Source organism: Natrix helvetica, assembly GCF_964273705.1.
Source record: "Natrix helvetica genome assembly, chromosome: 1".
In the NCBI taxonomy this organism is placed as follows: domain Eukaryota; kingdom Metazoa; phylum Chordata; class Lepidosauria; order Squamata; family Natricidae; genus Natrix; species Natrix helvetica.
Window position 1 is genome coordinate 128,251,668 of NC_138548.1, and position 17,117 is coordinate 128,268,784.

At 41.3% G+C, this 17,117-nt stretch overlaps 1 protein-coding gene across 4 annotated transcripts in view; it reads left to right on the forward strand.

Annotated features, from left to right (window-relative positions):
* Nucleotides 1-17,117, forward strand: part of TNS1 (tensin 1) — a 401,394-nt gene that overhangs the window by 91,952 nt on the left and 292,325 nt on the right. The gene's annotated exons all lie outside the window — the stretch shown is intronic.

The following is a 17,117-nucleotide window of genomic DNA, read 5'->3' on the forward strand; positions in this document are numbered from 1 at the left end:
TAATAGGGGCTTCTTGGCAGGGCTGAAATATATTTTGAATTCCTGGCTGTTAACTATTTTAAGACTCCTGATCAAAATTTGGGCCAAGTGTTCAATTAAAAAATAATAATAAAAGGACAAAAATCAATGATCATTTAAAATATCAGATAGTATGAAATAATGTTTATCGTAATTGAATTTTTAAATTAAGAAATGTTCTTAAATATAGCTTGACCTTAAATCTGAATTTAACAGATAAGCTAAAGGTATAATTAATAATTTCTCAAAATTAGATATGTGACTTGCTACCAAAGATCCTCCTCCTAAATTTTTTTAATTTAAAGTATCTTCTAATTAAAGCATGAAATATGGACAAAGCATCTGACCAGCTTACACACCATCCAACTTAGATGCCATCTGAAATTGAACTGGTCATGTATTTGTTACTGAGAATTTCCCAAATATGTAGAAATATATACACTATAATGCCATGGCAATTCACTTTAAGAAAAAAAAAAGGTCAATCCACGGCAAAAAGCGGCCTGTGATTTTGGAAAGTGTTGTGAATTCATTCAAAGTGCTAAGGAACTTCTGAGGCTCACAATCTAACCTGAGCCATCAACATCATTGTGAATTTTCAGAATATGTCAAAATGGCTGTCAAAGGGAAGTACTCATTCACAGCTTAACTGTCATGATAGGGGTGGACAGTCACAAAATGCTCATAAGTATTAAGAAGGGCTATAAGAGAAAGACTTTCCCCAAAACTAGAGTACAAGGCAGAAGTGAAGACATTTGATTTTTAAAGTGAACTTTTACATATATGTGGAAAGGCCGGTAAGCAGACAATTCAGTGATTCAGAACAAATGTTATACTTATGATCAAAGGTTTTGGAATATAAGGATACAGAAAGATTCCATTAGAATGAAAACTGATAGGTTAAAGCAATCAGATAGCATATCTTCTTTAGGAAATGTGAGATGTACAGAATAAAAATGTGATTCAAATTATGTTCTTGGTTATTTAAGATGAGATTTAAATCATTGTAAATAAATGATACCTGTTATGCTGAATACACTTTTCTTTGCTCTTCAATCAAAAAAGACTTGCAGAGCAGTTTTCAAAGAATAAAATTGTCCCTTCCTGGCAGCTTGCAAAGGGGAAAAAAGATAGGAAAATAGGACAAAAATACTACTGCAAAAATTGAAACATTTATATATGCAGCATTATGTTATATATTGCTTTGGTGGATATTTCATCTTGGGTAATTGTATTTTGTTTCTTAATAAGTTCCATTTGATAACACTTTTAATGGCAAAAGTAAATTACAGAATCTTGAATCTGTACTTACAATGTGTTTTTGAATAATTTAAATATAAATTGGAATAATTTAAATTTAAATTAGAATCCATTGATCATATATAATATCTGAAAGCAACTATATGAATTATTTTTATCTTCTTTCCTGTAGAAGATAGTAATATATGAATGCAATTTCTCCCTGGTCTTACATTAAACAACAGGAATTAACAATATGGGTAAATAAAACTTTCCAGGCTTGAAATATTCTGAATATTCAACATGAATATGTAATCATTTTGAATATTCTAAGATGAGAGCAAACATATTATAGTTTGCAATTTTGTCTTGTATTTGGGACATGTAAGGCATTTGATTTGAAGTGTTTTGCCATAGGGTACAAGAACTCAAAACAACCTGTTGCTTCCCCATTATTTTTTCTGGCGCCTAAATGGGCAGAGAATGACAGCTTATACTGAAATCTGCACCAAATTTATAGAAAAAATGGCCAAGTGGCTGATTTTCAAAAATCCCCACAGCAAACAAGGCATATTTTCTTATTAAAATTATTTCATTCACGGAGTAAAAAGAAAGCATGAATTTCAGGGGTCCTAATCTTGACCGATGTTGAGAAAGCAAAGCAGAGTGAGATGTGGTTAGTATTTGGCTAGGAAACCAACCAGGTTGATTTACTAGGCTGCCTAGTAAAACCAAAAACAAACATAACCCCTTAGCAGACAGCTGTGGCAGACTAGATCCATATTGGGCCCAAGAAAACAACATTAACCCGGCCAAATAGTTAACCAGGAACTGAACTCAACTTGAGAGAGAGACTTAATTTTTTTTAAAAAAATACCTTGACCATATAGCATTTTTGAGGGTATACACGTAGCCCTTACTGAGTCCAAAAGTTCTGTTGTTAAGTGAGACATTTGTTAAATGAGTTTTGCCTGATTTTACGACCTTCCTTGCCACAGCTGTTAAGTGAATCACTGCAGTTGATTAGTTAGTAACCCGGTTATTAAGTGAATCTGGCTTCCCCATTGACTTTGCTTGTCAGAAGGTCACAAAAAAGGATCACATGACCCTGGGACACAGCAATGGTCATAAATATGAACTAGTTGCCAAGCGTCTGAATTTTGATCACATGATCATGGGAGAATGCTGCAATGGCCATAACTGTGAAAAATGGTCATAAGTTACTTTTTTCAGTGCCGTTGTAACTTTGAATGGTCACTATAGGTTTATACGGTTTCCTGCCTAGGCAGGGGGTTGGACTAGAAGACCCCCAAGGTCCCTTCCAACTCTGCTATTGTATTGTATTGTATTGTATTGTATTGTATTGTATTGTATTGTATTGTACTAAATGAACTGTTGTAAGCGGTTGTCCTAAACACTAACCTAGTGTCTTGGGGAATTATAACTTTTCTAAATTAGCAAACAAACACATTTGTCCTCATCATCAGTTGCAGGTTGGATTGATTTCCAGTCGGTATAGGTTAAGGATGATGCAATTTCTGTGTTTAAGTAAATCTCCCATTCCATTTAAGGGCAGTCATGGCCTGTGAACTGAATGAGAATAATCCCTCTTAATTAGATAACAATGTAAAAGGAAGCAGTTTTGCTCATGATTTGGCAGCCTTACAGTAAAAATGCGCTTGTGAGTTGGTGAAGGAGATGTGACAAGAGGAAAACTGTTCGGATTGAAAGGAAGAATTAAATGAGTACACAAGACAACTGCTTCTTTGTAAATATTTTTTTTTTTTTTGAGAGAGAAGAGAAAGCAACTAGTTGGGCAGCTTTTCAAAGCAAACAAAATGGGAAGTCAGAGAAAAGTGAAGTCCTTTCTCCTAAGACTAGCTAGAGGGCACTTCAGTTGAATCTCCTCTATGCTGAAAGCCAGTTTCATGCTTCCTCTTTACTTACAGATTTAGGATAGTGGCCTTCTTGAAGGATACTTTCTGCAGAGCTAGTTTTACTACATATAAGTTGCGGGTATTTTTGGTCTTATGATAATATATATATATATATAAAAAATCATTTGACCAACATTTTTCCTTGTTTTTAATAATCCTTTCAAAAGCCCAAAATGAGCCCACATTCAAACAGCTTTTGGCAGCCAGGCTGAATTTATAGTGTAAAGTACTTGTAGTGATTCTTGGTTCAATCAACATCTTGATCACCCGAAATAGTAGAGGGAGATGGGGTTTACAGACCCTGATTGTAAGATGAAGAAATACATTTTTCTGATGAATCTCAAGAAGGCACCTTAAGGCAGTGGCCCTTGAACCTTTTGGTCATCAGGGTCCAGTTCTGTGAGGAGAGGTTTTTCTGGGGTCCAGTGGACACCTGGTTTCTCTTGCTGCCTGCATCCCATGGATGGGGATTTGCTTGTTTGCATGGCCCAGTTTCTGGCATGCCGTGGCCCGGTGCCAGTCCATGGACCAGAGGTTGGGGATGCCTGCCTTAAGATCCTCAATTATTTATCATGGTTTTAGTTCCTTGAGCTGGTACCTTTTCTGTTCTGTTCTCTCCTTGGTTAGCTGGATTAACTATTAATTGTAGAGCAACAACAGTAGTTTTCTTGTGCCTTTGTTTGAAGAGAGACATTCTTTTGTCTACTCTCTTCTTCACTTAGGACACTTTCTAACTTCGCCTGTCATGTACTCAGTCTCAGACATTTAAGGTAAAGGCATTTTTCTCTCCTCTTCCTGTTCCCACTTCTCTGACTGAATTTTTCCAGGAAAGCTTTTTGATTTAGTAATGTCGGTCCTAGAGGGGGCTGGAGGTCACAAGGCCAAGGGAATAATTGACAAGGTCAACAGGCTAAAATGTTGGAGAAAATATCTGGGGATATTGAGCAGACTGAGAGAAGGATGTGCAAGAATCCCAAGGGGTACTGTCATTATTACAAGTGGGTAGGGTGAGGATAATTGTTGGATGGAGTAGAAGCCGTCAATGCAATGATTTACCAGGTTCTTAGCTAAACAGTTATATGATCAATATTTTTCATTGTTTCTACTAATGATAAAAAATGAGATTTCTCTATAGATGATAAAAACGAGACTTCCTTCAGATCTTAGATGATTAATGGTAGGGCAACAATCTAGTCAACGTATTCACAACAACTTCTTTACTTCATATATGGTTCAGTTTTGTTTAACTGTCTTCGTCATCTTGATACTATCCAAGTATCAAGGCCATCTTCCTCAACTTGGTATTATCCAGATGCATTGTGTCTTAACTCCTACTACTCCTGGCAAGAATGACCAACGGTTGTGCTGCTTAGGACTTGTATGAATTATTATTCAGCATATCTGGAAGACACCAGGGTGAGACTAAGAGAAATCAAAGTGATCTACAGACTGATATCTTACATTACCAGATCACAATCATCCTGTGATAAAAAGAATGTGCTGTTGCTTGGGCCATTGGGGACTTGGGACAACTTCATGGATTAAAGTTGGAATAAAAGAAAGGATTGCACAAAAGACTAGAAACCATTGCCATTCTCTTTCCCTTCTCTTCTTTTGCTGCCGATGTCTGATTTGCTGAAATATGTGGAGATTTAATAATAACTTATTTATTTATTTGATTTGTATAGCTGCCCATCAACATGCATGACTCTCTGTGGCTCACATAATAAAAACAATTACAAAAATCTCCAAGCAAAGCACAAATGTCAATCAAACAACAACCCCATTCAAACCATATTAAAAACTACATGGAAGCCAGTTTGGTGTAATAGTGAAGGCTGGGAAACTGTGAATTTGATTCTTGCTTAGGCACCCAGCCCCACACAAACTAGCTAACAAAAGAAGACACTCCAAAAATCCTTTCCTGTCATAGGTAACACTGAAAAAAGCAAACTTGCCCGTGTTATGTTACTTAACTAGAAACTTAATTACATTTCCCTCCCACCCAGGAAAAGTTTTGAAAACATACCACATAAAGCCCAAAGATGTTCCACCAGGATTATTTTACTGAGACAAATGTCCAAATTTACCCTTTTAAACTGGTGTGAGGGAGAAGAGAATTTTTTTTTGGGGGGGGGGAATCTAAGAATGGATTATATATTCTTTTTGGCATGATGATGTCCATTGTTTTTCCTCTTATGAGGTCATTCAGCTTTTCTCAATATAGTATCCTTCACATATTTTGGAAAATAACTTCCATCAATTCTTGGCTAAGCGTGTGCAGTGATCAAAGATGATGCAAATTGTAGTTCAAAACATCTGGTTTACATGGAATGCTGTGCCTCCAGATATGAATTAGCTAGGAAGAGGGGCTGGTGGAAATAGCAGATCATATTGCTTAATGGTAAGTAATGGTTTTCATATAGTTCTTCAAAGTATTTCCATACCGACATGCCAGTTGTGGAACTTTTGTGCATTTCTCTGTAAAGTGGCTAGATATATTTTAGATTACAATACATTTCCATCTAATCCAAGTTGCTATCAAGACAGTTTAGATTTCGTAGTTGCCTTTATGGATTGCATATGTCAGGAGATGATTAATTGTAGAGAGGCTTCATATTGTCATGGGGAACTTGAGGTAAGTTCCCAAATACTATCTAATATCCTGAAGAAAGTTAAAATGTAAGTACACCAAGATACAGCACATATTTGGCCCATGAACCACAGGTATTTCCTTTAGAAACAACCTCCTGTTCCCATACTAGTGATGCTTCTAGTAATTATGAGATATATTCAGCTAATTGGCTGCTGTAATTAGATACAGATTGAGCCCATTCATTATGGAAGGGGGAAAGGAGAAAATCCCTTCTGTGGATTGGCTCTGAGCCTTTGGCTTCTGCCTGATTACAGCTAGTTGAGATCGCAGGCTGTCACAATGAAGGTAAGCCTTTACTCTATGCTGCTGTTACCTGCTTTTGCTGAAAAGTGTAAATTGGGAACAGGCAGAATAAGAGGAGTCATTTTTTCCCTGATCAAGAAGCAAGGGATATATGTGAAAAAGTGGGGTTCTTTGAAGCAGAAGGGAAGGAAAGAGGGAAAAGAAGGAAACTTACATTTTTGAGGTTATGTCATATCCTGGGTGTATACTTTGATTAGCCATTTAGCTTTCTTTCTGTGTGATAGGAGTCTCTGACATCAGGTGTGTTCTTAGACTACCTAAGCAATATTCAGGTGAAATCCTCTTCCATAACAATACATTGGATATTTTAAAGAACTCCTTTCTATCAGCTTATTCAAGGCTAATCTATTTATTAGATTTTTTAAAAAAAGCCTAACCACCCTCCTCCTCCTCCTCCTCCTCCTCCTCCTCCTCCTCCTCCTCCTCCTCCTCCTCCTCCTCCTCCTCCTCCTCCTCCTCCTCCTCCTCCTCCTCCTCCTCCTCCTCCTCCTCCTCCTCCTCTCAAGCAGAAATAGAAGCCCTGGACAGGAAGACCAGAAAAATAATGACAATAAATCATGACCTTCATCAATGCAGGAACATTGACAGACTCTATCTACCAAGGAAAATGGCTGGGTGCAGAATGTTGCAAGTGCACCAGATAGTTGAAGAAGAAAAAAGGGCATTGAAAACAGTGAAGGAGATGAACAGAGTCTTATTTTAGAAAAAGATAGAGGGGCTAATTCAGATTAGAATATTAAGAACATTTGTTCTTAAAGCTTGGATAAAGACCAAGCTTTAAGAACAAATGCATACAAAGCCAGAATCAAGAAGACAGCAATGAATGGCAAATGCTGCCTCTGCAAAGAAACTGAAGAAACAGTATACCCCCTGGTTAGCTGCTGCAAGGAGATCATCCAGACTAACTACAAGCAGCAGCATGGCAAAGTAGCAACAATACTGCATTGGAAGATCTACAAGAAATATCATTTGCCTACAAGCAAGAACTGGTGGGACCATAAAATAGAGAAAGTCATAGAAAATGAAGCCAAATTGCTCTGGAACTTTAAAATTCAAACTGACAGGCACCTGACACAAAACACCCCAGATTTAACTATTGTTGATAAGAAACACAAAAAAGTCTGGATAGTAGACATGGCAGTACCTGGAGACAGCAGAAGAAAAGAGAAAGAACTGGAGAAGATAATAAAATGCGAAGACTACAAATAGAAATAGAATGACTGTGACAAAAGCAAGCAAAAGTAGCATCAATTGTAATGGGCGCCTTGGGGGTAATCTCAAAACATCTGAAGCACCACTTGGACACCATCGGCACTGAAAAATTCATCATCAGTCAATTGCAAAAGGCAGCTTTACTCAGCTCAGCTTACCTCCTGCAACAATATCTGTAACACCATCAAACATCCAATTCAATTCAGTTCAATTTATTTGATTTCTAGACCGCCCCCTCTCCCCAAAGGGACTCCAGACCTGCCAATCCCAAATCCTTGGAAAGGACCTGGTAGGTAGACAAAAATGCCAGATCCGGTCTGAATATCTGGCTGACTTTGTGACCAACCGTCATAATAATAAATAACTCAAGGTTGGCAAATGTACCTAATGCTCCTTCCTCTTTCTATATTCCCCATGACAACAATCCTGTGAGGTGGGTTGGCCCCAAGTCACCCAGTCAGTTTTCATATGTAAAGCAGGACTAGAACTCACTGCCTCCTGGTTTCTAACCTGCTGCCTTAACCATTAGGCATACAGGCTCTCTAATAGTTCACATTTGTATGTAACATATAAATTCATCTTCACCTTTAGGTACTTATATATACTGTATATATAAAATATGGAAAGTATACGGATTAGAAGATATTATTCCCAAAGCTGGATTGCATCATACAAGTCACTGGAGAAGGCCTCCTCCTCCTCCTCCTCTTCCCTTGCTCTTCCGGGGGGGGGGGGGTAGTACTCCGTTAACCAACCCTGCATTTTCCTCTTGGTCTGAGAAACAGGCTTTGTTTATAGCACATGCATCTTGTGGGATTGGACTGAATTGGCACTGCAGGAGAGGTTCTCCCTCTGTTGAAGAGTCTTGTGGCTTGGCAAACTAATCTAAGGCATGACAAATGGATGCCATTGTTCCCCATTCTTGTTTCCTGTGATTACAAACTCAGTGAATATATTGGATATATGTATGGGAGGCAGACCCGCATGCTGGCAATCTGTCTTATTTTATCTCTCTTACTGGTCCTCTTCCCACCCGCTCCGCTTGGGGAGGAGAAGCAGTCCCTACCTTTATTTGCTCTGATGTCATTTGGTGGCTGGAGCCAGCTCTGGAGGAATGGAGGAAATTGTCCAGAAACAAAAGTAGATTAATCTCCCGCCACCCCAAAATGCCTATTGATGGGGTTGGGTGGGGTGTGAGGGTAGAGTACAAGAATAGAGGCCTGCTTGTGGGTCATAACAATTATTTTACGTCGCCTGGAAGCAGAGCTAGAGGGGAAAGGTCAGCAGACATACCCTAATGTACCCACTGTTGAGTTCCTGATTAAAAAGCAACTCACATTTAACAATCCTGCAAGACTTCGGCTGCTCCGCTCTGCAATCTCGCTTACTTACTTGCTCAGTCAGTACATGAATGAATCAGCCTGGACACAACTGGAGAGGGAAGGACTTTGAAGGGCAACCTTCCCAACAAACGGTATATTCAGGATCCAGCATCCTTTCAGAGTTTTTTCTAGGCACTGCTGATTTTTACATAGAGAACGCAGAGGTCTTTGCTAATGCTTGGCAGCGGAAACCGGACAGCAGCCCTCCCAGTTAGATCAGCCTTTGCAAGAAATCACATTTTCTTTCCATGCAAATGAGTTACCAAGGAAATGTTAGTCTCTCTCTCTCTCTTTTCCCCATACCCCCCCCCCCCCAAACAGGGCTTTGATCAAAATACAGGCTCTGGACTGATTCCGCTTGTTGTCATATCATCAATCCAAGTCACTTTTTTCACTGGCTCTTTTGTGTGTATTATAGATATTCTTTATTTGTCAGAAGAGTATCGTTCTATCTTTTTCCCACCTTGGACTTGCCTCCTTCATTCAATTTGCAGCTTCCTGGTGTTAAAGTTCTTTTTTCCTCCTGCCAAAATCCCACTGCCAAGTATTTTCTAATCATTTGCAGCATTTATACATGAGGACATGGTATATCTTCTCATTGCAAGGGACGGAGGCTAGCGATTTAATACTTGAACGTTACAAAAAAATTACGGAGGATGGCTGCAGCATCATCTAGAAAGGTCCTGAGAGGTCTGCATGTCAGTGTAGCAGGTATCTTACGATTAGGGTCTTTTTAGGATTAAATATTATCTTTTGATTCTAATAACCCCTCTCCTGATTTTCAGCGGCTTGCCTAAAATTCATCTACTGTGATTGAAACTTAACTTATGATTGCCAGTAACTTGGGGGCTTGATACACTATGGATGTAGTGTAGGCAATACATTCTCTCTCTTCCCCCTCTCCAATGTAACTTTGGTTTCTCAAATGTTTGTGTTGGATGATCCTCCCCTGCTGTTTGAGGTTTGTTTTAACTTAACATCAGCACTGAAACAGGCCCGATCCTATCCTGCTCTGTAAAGTCCTTTAGCTGGCGATTGTAGATTTCTCATTTTTCTTGGTGTCCCTTTCAGTTTTTCTGAAGAAAGCTGGGAGATTCCAAGGGGAGAGCCTAGATACTGCAAAGAGCACAGTGGGTCTCCACCCTCTTTCTTGTACGAGGAAAATAGTATCTTTCTGAGAGATAACTACTAGGTTCCCTGTCTGACTGTAGGCTGCCTGATTATAATCCTTTTGTTAAGATAAAGTGTACAAAAGCTTCATTTTGAGCAGATTTGGGGAATGGCTGACCTGGAATAATATAACTGTCAACCCTGAAGGAAACCTGGCTGGGGCCATCTTTGAGGTTTCAGGGCTGCCACTAGATGGGAGGGGGAGGGAAATAGTTAGCTGGGGTGTTGTAGTCAAAATAATAAGTTTTCCTGTGGGAACCAAGATCATTCCAACAGGTGGTTGGAAGAGGAGGAGCGAAGTAACCAAGCAACTGGACGGCTACCTTGATTGGACCATGTGACTGATGACTTGGGGAAGGAGGGAAACTTTAACTTTTTAATCTGGTGAAAACCGCAGGAACTTTCAGAGTTGGTTTTCACCAGTTGTGCCAATATGGTGCATCCAATAAATCATTCCTTGAGGAATCTTATCTGCCTCGGAGTTCTGCTTTCTATGGGTGCATTACTTGGAATGCAGGCAATAACACCATATTGTCAAACTAGAGAAAGGTCCATTTCTTTGTCGCTCTAATGAAGGAAGGAAAAGGGTTGATGGGATCCCATTGTCAGACCTGCAGCCATCTTTTCTTTTGGATCTAAGGCCTGTCACACTTTCTATTATTCTACTATGCATTTTCTATTGTGGGAGAATGGGAGGGGGGATTATACGGAGTTGGATGATATGTAGCCATAACAAAATTCTTTCTAGAAAGCCAAGGTCATCCTTTGTCTCTGCCCCTGGCCGGAACTGGATGGGTGGAACTGCCAGCATGGCAGTGGAATATTTGACCATGTGATGGGCTTGTGGATGTAGGAACTTTCAACTGGGTGGGAAATCTGGGCAGCTTTCAGATTCGGGTTTTCCCAGATGTACCAACATAGCTCTCTTAATAAATTGGAACTTTGAGGAATCCTTTGCCTCAGACTCTGATTTACTTTTGGATGCTATTTGGAATCCTGACACCCATCTGGGAAGGAATGCCTTGTGGGAGATTAAAGGAACATTGCTTGATTTTTCCAGGAGGATCTCAAAATCCTTAACTTTTTGCCCCAGCAACAATCTAAGACATGCTGTGCTTAAATTCCTGGTCTGACTGAGTCCTTTACCCATCTTAAAAGTAGACCAACAGATGAAAAATTCCTGAACAATCAAGGCAAAAATTACATAGCAATTCCTTTTTATTTATTAATAACACTTCTAGAGTGCAAGTAGCCCCATCTTGAGCCAAATTTTAGATTCAGTGGAAGTCTCACCCTATGTTAGACTCAAGCTCAACCCCAATACTCATTCACTCATTGGCTAAATCTGTACAACACACTAGATGAGGGTAAAATGGAAATGAATAGCTTATGGCTCAGTGACTTGTTGGAGCCCGGCCATTATCTTAACATGTTGTTACTTTAAACTAAGCCATTGCATGGTTGGCAAAAAAGACGGGACTTGCAGAGTTGACTAAACTAACTTCTTTGATTAGAGAAAAGACAATATCTACATTTATGGCTGACTGGGAAACCCTTTTAGACTTCTTCATGAAACAGAAGAAAAAGTACTTATTTCTTGTGGTTTCGATGATCGGAAAAGAAAATGCATAGTAGAAAAAAGTGAGCTTTTCTGTATTTGTAGAATAAGGGATAACTTTATAAACATACTTAGGTTTTCTGCAAGGGTAATCAGAATCTTCTTTCTACCACTTTTTATTCTTTTCTGCATTTTGAGGTTTTAAAATAAAATTATGTATGTATGTATGTATGTATGTATGTATGTATGTATGTATGTATGTATGTATATATATACAAGGCCATCGCATTGAGATGGAACATAATTTATTTTGTTTCGGAGAATAGTATGTTATGTGAACACAGAAACTGAAGTTAGAGAACCTGTTTCAGTGTGCTGTGTGACCCAGCCAGTTGTGTTTGGCCTTTTCACATTCCAGTATGTCATGAGTCCACAAGTCACTATAGTGATAACACACTCTGGTAGACTGATGGATTAATATATTAATGCATGAAATTAGATCGCCATTTCTTTGTTTTTGGTTTGAGACAAAATAAATTTCTTTTGCAATAAGGAAAATTGCTTATGTAATCAATCTAAACAGTCACTCTAATCAAAGTCAAAACATTTATAACCAACCATACAAAAAATGCTCAAGTAGACAGCATTATTTGGAGAATGTGGGACTTCTGATTGATTAGCTGTCTGCTCTTGGATGCCACCCATGTTCTTCAGTGGGGATGTGTATGTGGTCTCCCTCTTTGTAGGCTTTAAAACTGACAGTTCTCAATCACTCTTAGTGTTTGGTCAGATGGAAGAGTCATAGAGGGAATGCAGAGATTAAGATGTGGAACTGAGACTTGAAAGACTCTAGATCAAATATCTCTGTTGACATTATTAATATTAATTTTAGACTCCATTTTCAGTGTTGGAAAATTTTGAACCACTGTGGGCCTGTTAGATAACCCTATGCATTCTTCTTCTTTAGTAGAAAATCTTTAGTTCCCTCTAATGTCCAATATATAAAAGTTTGACACACAAGGAATTTGTCTTTGGTGCATATGCTCTCAGTGTACATAAAAAGACAAGAAACATTTGTCAAGAATCATAAGGTACAACACTTAATGGTAGTCATAGGGTACCATTAAGCAATCAGGACACAATAATATCAGTATAAATCATAAGGATACAACATCAAAGTTACAGTCCTGCAGTCATAAGTGGGAGGAGATGGGTGATAGGAACGATGAGAAGACTAATAGCAATAGTAAGCCTTAGTGAATAGTTTGACAGTGGTGAGGGAATTATTTGTTTAGCAGAGTGATGGCATTCGGGGAAAAAACTGTTCTTGTGTCTAGTTGTCTTGGTGTGCAGTGCTTCATAGCTTCATTTTGAGCGTAGGAGTTGAAACAATTTGAGAGTTGAAACTATCTGGAACTCTTGTGGTTGATCTCCGGCCCTCTCTTTTTTTCCAGAGAGATTCAAAGAATTGTTCTACTCGCCAGCTCTTTGTTCTTTGTCAGGCACGTTGGCTCTGCTTTTCATGGATTCATCTTCAGTCTACAATTTCTTTGTCTGGAAGTTATCTAGTTTCTGCTTGTAAAAACCTCTTGACTATTGCATTTAAAAAATCTTTGCTTAGCCTGCTTGGATTCATTTAGTCAACATTTCTCAATGTTTTTAAACCTCTGTGTAAATGTACATGTATATAAATGCACACCATTTCATGGCTGGTTTAGTATTTGGTGGATAATAAATTTAAATTTAGATAAATAAAAATAATAAATATTTGTGAATGAGTTTCACCATTACGGATTCAATGGGCAACTTGTACTCGTGGTATTTCTCACCAACCTACACATTTATATCCTTCAAGGGTTTGAAAAGCAAAAGATAGCTGAAATAAGATCATAAACACACTTGTGGTTTCACTTAGAGATTGCCTCACTTAATAACCGAGGTACCAGTCCCAATTATGGTTGCTAAACGAGGGCCACCTGCATTTTTTTATTTAAAACATTTATATTGCTTTCCAGTAAATATGTCTTGAGGAAATGGCAATAAAATTCAGAGAAAACAGTTGGTTAAAACAGCTGAGTGAAGCGATATTAAAATATATATTATGTCTTGCAGATGACAATTATTACCCAACTAAGTAACATCATCAGTGCTAGAGGTTTGCAAACTCCACTCCCTCCTGGCACTGATGATATTACCTAGTCGGGGAATGAAACATCTGCAAGAAAACATCCAATCTCAGAGAGCGCCAGGAACCCCGCAGTTCAACCCTGTGGTACAAATATTGTCTTCTATTGGTGATTTTAGAATATGGACAGGAAGATAGGAAGAATAGAGTTTCTAAGCCCCAAGAACATTCATAGGAGTGGAAGGTCTTTATTTCTTTTTAAGGGGGAGGTGGAGAAGAGACAGAAATAATAAAGTACAATTTGCACATGCAAGTTGCATACCCATGGCAAACCTCCCAAAGCAGATGCAATTTGTTTTTCTCAAGAGTTACAGGACTTTGTGGTGTGCCTGAGCACTGCTCAGCAAAGATGCTAATCTAATTAGCGTTTGAGTCATCAGGAGGGAAGATTTAGTTTTACACTGGCAACTCCGTTTTTGGTAAAGTGCCAGATTAATTTCCCTTCATCTGTAAATCCTGGATCTTTTGCTTTTGCCTGACTGCCCCTTATAAACTCACTGAGGAAAGGAGACAGGGAAAAGGGAGATTTTCCCCCACAACAGTCTTCTTGGAGCCAATAGGAACCAAGCAAGATTGGGGATTGTGGCCTGAAGACTTCCTTGCCAACTCAACTTGCAAACAGCTGGATGCCTTTGGAACACGGGTCAGGGAAGCTGACGGAGGTCCAATCACCTTTAATTCTGCACAGATTGCCTCCTTTTTCCTTACCAACCATCAATTACAAAATGATCTAATCTAAGTGTGTATATATATATACACACTTTAACCTGCCGTCAGTGGGAGAAGCTTCAGAGGGGGTTCGGGAGTTCATGGCTTCCATGACAGCCATGGACCTGACTCAAATGATTCAGGGCCCGACACACGAGGGAGGTCACACCTTGGACCTCATTTTTGTCTCTCGCCAGTAGTTGAGTGATCTGGGAGGAGTGAATTTAACCATCACTCCTCTATCATGGTCAGATCACTCACTCCTCCGACTTGACTTCCCTTGTGCTACCCCTCGCTGCGGGGAGGCGGAACCGGAAAACACTAGATGGTTCCGCCCCAGGCGCTTAATGGAACCAGATAGGTTCCAGACGGAGCTTGGGCCACCTCCTGCAGCCCTGACCCGCCCTCGGGTAGAGGACCTGGTGGCCGCGTGGAATAATGCGACTACCGGGGCCTTGAACCGGGTGGCGCCTTTGCGGCCTCTCCGGCGGCAACGATCCACCCTGGCTCCTTGGTTCACCGAGGAGCTAAGGGTGATGAAGCGCTGCAAGAGATGCCTAGAGAGTCGTTGGAGATCCTCCCGATCCGAATTGGACCGAGCACAGGTACGAGCCCATTTAAGGACGTACCTAGTGGCATTGAGAACGGCTAAACGTCAATACTGTGCCGCTCTCATTGCATCCGCAGAGAACCGCCCTGCCGCCCTGTTTCGGGTGTCCCGCTCCCTTCTGTTTCAGAGGCCGCGGGAGGCCCCTCTACAGGGTAGAGCAGAGGAGTTTGGGAAATACCTGCTGGATAAAGTCGCTCAAATCCGGAAGGATTGGGTCCCCTTCAGTGGCCCAGTCGAGACGCCAGTGGCGAGCCTTGAGAAACCTTTTTGGGAGGAGTTTGACTTGGTTGCCATCGAGGATTTGGACAGATTGCGTGGACGACTGCGACCTACCACATGTTTGCTGGACCCGTGTCCCTCCTGGCTTGTACTGGCTTCCTGGGAGGTTACACGCGACTGGCTCCTGGGCCTAGTGAACGCTTCGTTGGGTGAGGGGTCTCTCCCGGCCGCCTTGAAAGAGGCGGTGGTGAGACCCTTGCTCAAGAAGCCTTCCCTGGACCCTACGGAGCTGGCCAATTATCGTCCTGTCTCCAACCTTCCCTTTTTGGCGAAGGTTGTAGAGAGTGTGGTGGCTTCTCAGTTCCCACGACATCTGGAGGAGAATGATTATCTAGACCCGCGCCAGTCCGGCTTTCGCCCTGGGCACAGCACTGAGACGGCCTTGGTCGCGTTGGTAGACGATCTCTGGAGGGCCAGAGATAGGGGTTGCTCCTCTATCCTGGTCCTATTAGACCTCTCGGCGGCTTTTGATACCATCGACCATGGTATCCTGTTGCACCGATTGGAGGGGTTGGGGGTCCGGGGCACCGTTTTGCGGTAGTTCGGCTCCTACCTCTCCGGCCGGACGCAACGTGTGTTGGCAGGGGGGCAGAGGTCGACCCTAAGCCCCCTTACTTGTGGGGTGCCACAGGGGTCGGTCCTCTCGCCGCTCCTGTTCAACACATACATGAAGCCGCTGGGTGAGATCATCCGTGGTTTCGGGGTGGGATATCATCTGTACGCTGATGATACTCAGCTGTACATTTCCACCCCGAACCACCCCAACGAGGCCATCGAAGTGATGTCCCGGTGTGTGGAAGCCGTACGGGTCTGGATGGATGACAACCGACTCAGGCTCAACCCTTCCAAGACGGAGTGGCTGTGGGTTCCGGCCCCCCGGTTCAACCAGATAATTCCATCTCTGGCCATTGGGGGCATTCAACTTGCCCCCGTGGAGCGGGCGCGCAATTTGGGCGTCCTCCTGGATGCCAGGCTGTCCATGGATGAACATGTGACAGCCGTGGCCAGGGGGGCGTTCCACCAGGTTCGCCTGGTGCGCCAATTGCGCCCCCTATTGGACCGGGACGCCTTACGCACAGTCACCCATGCGCTGGTGACGTCTCGCCTGGACTACTGTAACGCTCTCTACATGGGGCTCCCCTTGAAATGCACTCGGAGACTGCAGTTGGTCCAGAATGCGGCCGCGTGGGTGATTATGGGGAGTACCAAGTACTCCCATGTGACACCTCTCCTGCGCGAGCTGCACTGGCTCCCTGTGGTCTATCGAGTGCGTTTCAAGGTTTTGATTACGATCTTTAAAGCGCTCCATGGCTCAGGACCTAGTTACCTGCGGGATCGTATTCTGCCCCATACATCCCTACGACCCATCCGCTCGCACAGAGAGGGACTTCTCCAGGTGCCGTCTACCAGACAGTGCCATGGGGCGGCGCCTAGGAGCAGAGCCTTCTCTGTGGCGGGCCCAGCCCTGTGGAATGACCTCCCCCCGGATATTAGGACTACTACTGACCTCCGCTCCTTCCGTGTCAAGCTCAAGACCCACCTCTTCCAAATAGCTGGCCTGGCTCGACCATAACTTAGTAACGCTCCTGATGGGTTTTTAATTTGGTAATTTTATTAGGGGATTTTAAATTGTGTTTTTTAACTGTCTTTCACTTAAGTCCATCCTCCTCCATGCACATATGTATATGTCTCTGTTTTTGTATATATGTTTGTCTTATGTGTATTTTTATCTGCTTGATTGTACGCCGCCCCGAGTCCTTCGGGAGAGGGGTGCGGCTAATCAAATAAAATTATTATTATTATATATATATATATATATATATATATATATATATATATATATATATATATATATATATA